A 10,000-nucleotide genomic window follows, 5' to 3' on the forward strand; every position below is an offset into this window, starting at 1 on the left:
GCTTGGCAGATGTGGTGCAGCGTATATGGATTTGACCGAACGCAGTGACGCCTCCTTGACCTGCTGATACTGATACTGATACTGATACTGATAACCCAGGCAGCTGGGACACAGAATGGAAGATGGATCAACCGTCAGCAATGGCTGCCTCAGAGCTGGAGGCTGTGTGTGGGTGAGTCTGGCTGGATCGACAGACAGGAGAGAGAGAGACAGAGACAGACAGAGACAGAGACAGAGAGAGCGCAGGGGGGTGGAGGGGATAGAGAGACAGAGACGGAGGCAGACACAGAGACAGAGAGACAGAGACAGAGAGAGAAAGACAGAGCAAGAGAAAAATACAGAGAGCTTGAGAAAGAGAGAGGGACAGAGAGAAAGAGAAAGAGAGAGGAATAAAGGTACCCCACTGCCACTGCTACCCCACTGCCACTGCTACCCCACTGTCACTGCTACCCCACTGCCACTGCTACCCCACTGCCACTGCTACCCCACTGCCACTAGAACTGCTACCCCACTGCCACTGCTACCCCACTGCCACTAGAACTGCTACCCCACTGCCACTGCTACCCCACTGCCACTGCTACCCCACTGCCACTGCTACCCCACTGCCACTGCTACCCCACTGCCACTGCTACCCCACTGCCACTGCTACCCCACTGCCACAGCTACCCCACTGCCACTGCTACCCCGCTGCCACTGCTACCCCGCTGCCACTGCTACCCCACTGCCACTGCTACCCCACTGCCACTGCTACCCCGCTGCCACTGCTACCCCGCTGCCACAGCTACCCCACTGCCACTGCTACCCACTGCCACTGCTACCACACTGTCACTAGAACTGCTACCCCACTGCCACTGCTACCCCACTGCCACTGCTACCCACTGTCACTGCTACCACACTGTCACTAGAACTGCTACCCCACTGCCACTGCTACCCCACTGTCACTGCTACCACACTGTCACTGCTACACCACTGCCACTAGAACTGCTATCCCACTGCCACTGCTACCCCACTGTCACTGCTACCCCACTGCCACTGCTACCCCACTGCCACTGCTACCCCACTGCCAATAGAACTGCTACCCCACTGCCATTAGAACTGCTACCCCACTACCACTAGAACTGCTACCCCACTGCCACTGCTACCCCACTGCCACTAGAACTGCTACCCCACTGCCACTGCTACCCCACTGCCACTGCTACCCCACTGCCACTAGAACTGCTACCCCACTGCCACTGCTACCCCACTGCCACTGCTACCCCACTGCCAATAGAACTGCTGCCCAATTGCCACAGCTACCTCACTGCCACTGCTACCCGGCTGCCACTGCTACCCCACTGCCACTAGAACTGCTACCCCACTGCCACTGCTACCCCACTGCCACAAGAACTGCTACCCCACTGCTACTGGACTGTACCCCACTGCCCCTAGAACTGCTACCACACTGCCACTGCTACCCCATTGCAACTAGAACTGCTACCGCACTGCCACTGCTACCCCACTGCCACACGAACTGCTACCACACTGCCACTGCTACCCCACTGCCACACGAACTGCTACCCCACTGCCACACGAACTGCTACCCCACTGCCACTGCTACCCCACTGCCACACGAACTGCTACCCCACTGCCACTGCTACCCCACTGCCACAAGAACTGCTACCCCACTGCCACTGCTACCCCACTGCCACAAGAACTGCTACCCCACTGCCACACGAACTGCTACCCCACTGCCACTGCTACCCCACTGCCACACGAACTGCTACCCCACTGCCACTGCTACCCCACTGCCACAAGAACTGCTACCACACTGCCACTGCTACCCCGCTGTAACTAGAACTGCTACCCCACTGCCACTAGAACTGCTACCCCACTGCCACTGCTACCCCACTGCCACTAGAACTGCTACCCCACTGCCACTGCTACCCCACTGCCACTAGAACTGCTACCCCACTGCCACTGCTACCCCACTGCCACTAGAACTGCTACCCCACTGCCACTAGAACTGCTACCCCACTGCCACTAGAACTGCTACCACACTGCCACTAGAACTGCTACCCCACTGCCACTAGAACTGCTACCCCACTGCCACTAGAACTGCTACCCCACTGCCACTAGAACTGCTACCCCACTGTCACTGCTACCCCACTGCCACTAGAACTGCTACCCCACTGCCACTAGAACTGCTACCCCACTGCCACAGATACCCCACTGCCACTAGAACTGCTACCCCACTGCCACAGATACCCCACTGCCACTAGAACTGCTACCCCACTGCCACTAGAACTGCTACCCCACTGCTACTGCTATCCCATTGCCACACCGACACAGAGAGAGAGACAGAGAGACAGACAGACAGACAGAGGGAGACAGCGGGAGACAGAGACACAGAGAGAGACAGGAAGAGAGAAAAAGAGATACAGAGAGAGGGGAGAGAGAGAGAGAATGAGAGACAGAGACAGAGAGACAGAGAGCGAGAGATGGAGACAGAAGCAGAGAGAAAGAGATGGAGACAGAGATAGAGAGGGAGACATAGAGAGAGAGCGAGGGACAGAGAGCAAGAAAGAGAAAGAGAGAGAGGGGGAGAAAGAGAGGGAAAGGGAGATAGAAAGAGAAAGAGGGAGAGCGGGGGAGAGAGAAAGAGAGACGAAGAAAGAGAAAAAGAGAGAGAGAGAAGGAGAGAGGGGGGAAAAGATAGAAAGAGAAAGAGTGAGAGAGCGGGAGAGAAAGAGAAATGAAAAAAGAGAGAGAAAGAGAGAGAGGAATGAGAGTGAGAGAGAGAGAGCAAGGTCGAGACAAACAGAAAGAGAGAGAGAGAGAGAGAGAGAGAGAGAGAGAGAGAGAGAGAGAGAGAGAGAGAGCAAGATCGAGACATACAAACAGAAAGAGAGAGAGAGAGAGCAAGATCGAGACAGACAAACAGAAAGAGAGAGAGAGAGAGAGAGAGAGAGAGCAAGATAGAGACAAACAGAAAGAGAGAGAGAGACAGAGAGACAGAGAGACACAAACAGACACAATCAGAGAGACAGCGAGTGAAGGATTGGTTGTAGAGTTCAAAACAGATGCAGCAAGAAAAAAAAAGAAAAAAAAAAAAGAAAAAAAAAGCGAGGCCAGACGACACACAATTGATCGTTCACAGTCTTTTTTGTCTTCTGGAGCAAACGACACCTACTCTGTTCTCTGTGAAACACATTTTTCAACATTATCAATCTTTCTTTTTTTTTTTTTTTTAATTTCCTTGTACTTTCTATTGCTGTGCAGCAGAATTCCCTATGCATGCATACATAATTTCACGTCTGTGACTGCTGAGACAATACTGGCAAGAATTTAAAGTGCAATTGATGGACTTTGTAAGCTTTCAACAGCTGTATTGGTTTTTGGTTAACAAAGGTAATGCAATTCAGGGGGGAGGTCCAGATGAAAAAGGCAACAACAACATTCTAAATATATTTCTGATAATAATTACGATGTAATAATTAATTGCAATGTTTTAAAAGCGAATATGTGAAATGCTTTTATTTGAGAACATATGCTTATTACTCTTGTTTAATCAAGTAAACCGCGTGTGTTGAGTGGGTGGGGTGTGTGTGGATGTGGGCGTGTGCTGATTATGTGGTTGTGGTTTTCCGCAATTTATCTCTATTCTAATCTTATCTGTCTATTATAATCAATGTGCAATATAGTAGGCTATGCTTATAATTATATTCAAAATAATGTTTCTTAATTCTTGCTGTTTTTACATTAAGAATACCAGTTGTTACCTGCAGAGTGGATGTATGTATGAAACGGTGTATGTGATATTTTTTTTTACATTTGTGTCTTCGTAATATTCGTAAAAGCTGTTGTTGACTTTTACATTTATGTTCCCCATGTTGTTTACTTGTCTATGTTGTGATAATGCACCTGACCAAATTTCTCCAGTCGGAGATAATAAAGTTATTCTTATTCTTATTCTCTTCTTATTATATGGATAGGTAGTATGTCCTATGAAGAGAAACTAACTAGTTTGAAACTCCCAAGCCTGGAATATCGCAGGTTAATTAAGGGGTGATATGATTGAGACATATTAGATTCTACATGGACATTATGATAAGAGCACTACACAAAACCTTTTTCACTCTAAAGGACAGTACTCATAGCAGGGGACACCCACTAAAACTAATGAAGATATTCACCAAATCAAACCTTTTCTCACACTTTTTTTTTACTAACAGGGTTGTTCACTTCTGGAATAATCTGCCCAGTAACATTGTCACTGCAGGAACACTCAACAGTCTTAAGAATTAATTGACAGACACTGGAAGGATTATGGATTCCAAGTTAATTTATCCATTGGAAGCCAGTGGAGTGATGGCCTAGAGGTAACGCGTCCGCCTAGGAAGCGAGAGAATATGAGCGCGCTGGTTCGAATCACGGCACAGCCCCCGAAATTTTCTCCCCCTCCACTAGACCTTGAGTGGTGGTCTGGACGCTAGTCATTCGGTTGAGACGATAAACCGAGGTCCCGTGTGCAGCATGCACTTAGCGCACATAAAAGAACCCACGGCAACAAAAGGGTTGTTCCTGGCAAAATGAAGTAGAAAAATCCACTTCAATAGGAAAAAACAAAACTGCACACAGGAAAAAATACAGAAAAATGGGTGGCGCTGTAGTATAGCAACGCGCTCTCCATGGGGAGAGCAGCCCGAATTTCACACAGAGAAATCTGTTGTGATAAAAAGAAATACAAATACAAATAACATTAGTACTTGCGCACTCTTACATAAAGTATTAAAAAAAAATAAAACGATTAAAAAGGTTCTAATTGTTCAGGCTGATAAAGCCTAAAAGCAGTGACACTTGATATGATATGATATGATATGATAAGATATGATACAATATGAACAAACCAATAAACAGTGGCTGACATCCTGACCTATAATTTCAGCCTTATCTCGGGAAGGTGACCTTCATAGCTCTAAAAAAATCTAAGTCACGATTTATTCACCTTTCTGCATAGTTATGTGCACGCAACATGAAGACTTAGTGTTGTGCTGAAAATTGTACCAAAATATTGTAGACCTTTGTAACTTTAACTTTTTCACCACCATTTTTTTCAGGAGCAGAAATTAGTCATCCCTTTAAGAACAAAAAAAAAAGAAAAGACAACAACAACAACAACCCCCCCCCCCCCCCAACCCCCTCCCCCACCCCCCCAAAAAACACACAAAAAACCCCAACAAAAAAACCAACAAAAAACACACAACCAAACAGTATACTTACGTTATCACTTTTATTCTCTAAATTAACAAATACAACTCACCTGCTTCCTGTTTCAAGACGTTTAATCGGTTTTGTAATTTAGAGAGAGGGATATATAGACAGAGAAACGGAAAGGTAACGGTAAATATTGCAAAAAAACCAGCGCGAAATTCATCGCCAGTCCGACAGCCTTGAAAATGACCACAGCAGGGTCAGAAAAAAAGATTGAAAGCCGTCAGTTGATGCTACGTATGAACAAACAGCTCATGATATTGCGGACATCAGCAAAAAGACCCCAGAATCCGTTCCAATGTTGCTGTTGGCCCAGATGACACACACGCACTTATGCACGCACACGCACACACATACACACGCACACATACACATACACGCGTGCGCTCACGCATGAGGGACACACACACACACACACACACAAACGGCAGACACAAATACAAGCCACACACTTACAAACATAAACGCATAAAACAACAACTAAAAAAAACAACAATTAAAAAGCAAGGCAGAGCAAGGCAGGGCAAGACATAGCGATGGTTTTATTTCACCAACCGAATGGGGGCTCTGAAATAAAATAGACACGCTTCTTTAGCATGAATCATAGAAACGAGTTATGTATAAAGAAAATATCCTTTCAAATGTATGTATGTATATATGTATAGCAAGCAAAAAAAAAGCTACCCAAACAAAAACAAACAAGCAAATTATGGACATCAACACATTAACAAGACTTGCAATAGGCAAAACATATTTTCCCTCGCAACAGATAGACTTCTATCGAAAAGAAACATATGTAGAGGAGATTTTTTTTTTAAATATATATATATATATATATATATATATATATATATATATATATATATATAAAGAAGTGTTTCTTGTACAATTGTTTTTTTGTTTTGTTTTTTCCAGAAAAACTGGTGGAATTTTATCGGAGACTTGTCACGAAACACACTTAGCACGGTATCAAGTAAAGAAAAGAGAAGAGAAGACATGTCTATGTCAGGAAATATCGTGGGGGTATATAGATATTGCATATTTCATGCTACTAAAAAAAAAAAAAAAAAAAAAAAAAAAAAAGAAGAAGAAAAAAAGTTATATTATGTTCACAACCACGTATAAATGTCGTCGTAACTGTTCAGTTGCAAAACATGTTTCATATTTTTGGAGAGAAACAACAACAACAACAACAACAACAACAACAACAACAACAGCCACAATAGGGCATCCGTTAATTAAGCAACACATTCTTGTCCATCGCTTATTATGCTAAAAGTGAATGTAAACAAGGGGTATTTACAAGAAGAATTTGCACATAAATCGACTCAGAGTGATGCTTGCTCTTTGTTTGTCGAGAAAACTCAGTGTTCGTTTATTTTGGTTTTGGTTGGGGGGGGGGGGGGGAGGTTGTTTGTTTGTTTTCTGTTGTTGTTGTTTTTGTTGTTGGGTGGGATTTTTGTTGTTGTTTCTTTGGTTTTGGGTGTTTTTTTGTTGTTGTTTGTTTGGTTTTGGGTGTTTATTTTTTGTTGTTTGTTTGGTTTTGGGTGTTTTTTTGTTGTTGTTTGTTTGGTTTTGGGTGTTTTTTTTGTTGTTGTTTGTTTGGTTTTGGGTGTTTTTGTTGTTGTTGTTTGTTTGGTTTTGGGTGTTTATTTTTTAGTTGGGCGGGAAGGGGAGACTCGGGTGTGTGTGTATGTGTGTGTGGGGCGGGGGCTGGGGGGGGGGGGGGGGGGGGGGGGGCTTTTTGGAGATAGGGTGCGGGTGGTGTGATGGTGGACATTTTGGAGAAACAATCAACACTAGCTCTTGGCCACTGTCCCACAGTCCCACCACTAATTAATTAGCGAGGACACACAGCAGCTGGTGTTGCTGGCGATTTTAATGACCGCCCTGCAATGTGGACGGATGTAATGGACGAAGCCCGCGTGTTTCATTGGTCTTGGCCCAGGCCCAGAGGAGGAGGGAGAGGCTGTGGTAATTTGTGGTGAGTCATCCCACAGAGGTCGATTCTCCTCCGCCTACTCGTGTTGTTGAGATGAAATCTTTATTATTACTTCTTTTTTTTTTTTTTTTTTTGGTCTGTCCACTTTGCCCACAGTAGGATGGTGGTGCGATGGTTCAAACGCAGTAGGGGGGGGGGGCTTAGTAGGTGGTGTCCTAAGTACGTTAAATCGGAAAAGGGCACTACCGAACACCACCGAAGTGACTCAGCAGCAGCAGTGCAGGGTCTCCTCTGGTGTGTGACCTCCTGGCGATTTAATATCGATGGTTCCCTGTGGACTGCCGCCACTGGGACTGCGACAGACGAACCCGGTTGGGGCTGTGTATGGGGGACTTGGAATGTGTGTGTGTGTGTGTGTGTGTGTGTGTGTGTGTGTGTGTGTGTGTGTGTGTGTGTGTGTGTGTGTGTGTGTGTGTGTGTTATGTTTATCCAGGCTCATTGATAGATCAACAGTTTGTATTTGTATTTCTTTTTATCACAACATATTTTCTCTGTGTGAAATTCGGGCTGCTGTCCCAAGGGAAAGCGCGTCGCTACACTACAACGCCACCTTTTTTTTTTTTTTTTTTTTTGTATTTTTTCCTGCGTGCAGTTTTATTTGTTTTTCCTATCGAAGTGGGTTTTTCTACAGAATTTTTCCAGGAACAACCCTTTTGTTGCCGTGGGTTCTTTTACGTGCGCTAAGTGCATGCTGCACACAGGACCTCAGTTTATCGTCTGATCCGAATGACTAGCGTCCAGACCATCATTCAAGGTCTAGTGGAGGGGAAGAAAATATCGGCGACTGAGCCGTGATTCGAACCAGCGTGCTCAGTTTCTGGGCGGACGCGTTACTATTATATTTCATTTTAATTTCATACCTGTTTTCATTGAATACTTTTTTTCAAATCATTCATTAAATGTCAGCCATGTGTTTGTTTATGTAGATCATCTTATTCATTTTCATGTTTCATTTTTGTCTAATTCTATTTTCCTCTGAAGCCCTGACCAAGTGCGTTAGGTTACACTGCTGGTCAGGCATGTGGAGTAGCGTATATGGATTGTCCGAACGCAGCGACGCCTCCTTGAGAATCTGAACTTAATTTAACTTCCCCGCCCCTTTCTTCCCCACACACACACCCTACACTCCTCCTTCCCCCCTCCCCTTTGACTCTGCTTTCAATCGCCCGAATTTATCAACTCTCTCCATACGAACGGCGAAAGAGACGACGTTAACAGCGTTTCACCCCAGTTACCATCATCAAAATATTGCAAGCGGAAGGCTCTTATACTGAAGAGGTGAATGTTGACAAAGAATACCACAATTCTGACGACGGAAGCTAAAGGTTGGGTCATTCAGACACCCACTGGACATCCGAGGGGTCTGTGTAGAGGAGAAGAGAGGACTGGCCGTACTGAGTGAGTTAAAGGTAACTTTATTTTCCAGTCATTGGAAGCAAATCAAAACTAAACTCCGCCGAAGTGACTCAGCAGAAGTGCGGGGTCTCCTCTGCTAGTGGCATGCCGGCGACCTAACTGCGCTGAGACTGAAGCAGGTGAACCCAGGTGTATCTGTTATTGGGGGAGAGGAGGGAGGGTGCAGACGATGGGGTGGTAAGAAAAGAAGAACAACATTATGAATATGGTAACAAGAGGGCATTCACCTGCCACACCTCCCACCCCACACCACTCCTTTTTTTTTTCTTTTTCTCGCCACTCCTGTCCAGTTGAACATCGTTATTTGATCGACCACACGTCATTATATGGTCATCCAGTGGAGGGATACATCTCTTTGTAGATCAAAGGATATGGTTGGTATCACACACGCAATACTCCTTCTGCGTCAGTGTGCTTGCATACTTGACAACTGACCAAGATAGAATACAATTCAGCTTTTATCTTTTACGCTTTTTTACGGTTTTTTTTTTTTTTTTTTTAAACCGAACTCTAGATTTGCAAAGATCGATATGCATTTCGAGGAGCCGTAACAGAATCGTTCAGGCGTTCAACTTCTGATCCAGTGGTTACAAAAGGTCAGGGTTCGTAGCTTCGTTTCGGCATGGTGTTATGTCTTTAATAATCATAATAATAATAATAATGGTATTTATATAGCACTGAATCTTGTGCATAGACAAATCTAAGCGCTTTCCCACCAGTCATTCTCACGCACGCATAACTCTAAAACTGGAGAAACTGAAGACAAGGAAGAGGCAGGCAAGGGAGGCTATTTTGGGAAGAGGTGGGTTTTTTAAGGCTAGACTTGAAAGAGCTTAGTGTGGAGACTTGACGAAGCGAAAGAGGAAGTTCATTCCAATTGCAATCTTTGGGAAAAGCACTTCATCCCGATTTTCCTCACTCCAGCCAGGTGTGGATGGCTACCTGGCTTCTGTTGAGGGAAGGTTAAAACGGCGGAAGGAGAGGACTGGGCCCCGCCTGCCTATGCCGAGCCCTGGACACCGTGGGTATGTACACACTGCCCCGATGGCCGTGAAAGCCTTTGGAGCCTTTAACTCTCTCCATACGAACGGCGAAAGAGACGACGTTAACAGCGTTTCACCCTAATTACCATCATCAAAATATTGCAAGCGGAAGGCTCTTATACTAAAGACGTGAATGTTGACAAAGAATACCACAATTCTGACGACGGAAGCTAAAGGTTGGGTCATTCAGACACCCACTGGACATCCGAAGGGTCTGTGTAGAGGAGAAGAGAGGACTGGCCGTACTGAGTGAGTTAATCTTTAACTTTCTAAACAAACATTTATCGCC

Source organism: Babylonia areolata, chromosome 16 (assembly GCF_041734735.1).
Source record: "Babylonia areolata isolate BAREFJ2019XMU chromosome 16, ASM4173473v1, whole genome shotgun sequence".
In the NCBI taxonomy this organism is placed as follows: domain Eukaryota; kingdom Metazoa; phylum Mollusca; class Gastropoda; order Neogastropoda; family Buccinidae; genus Babylonia; species Babylonia areolata.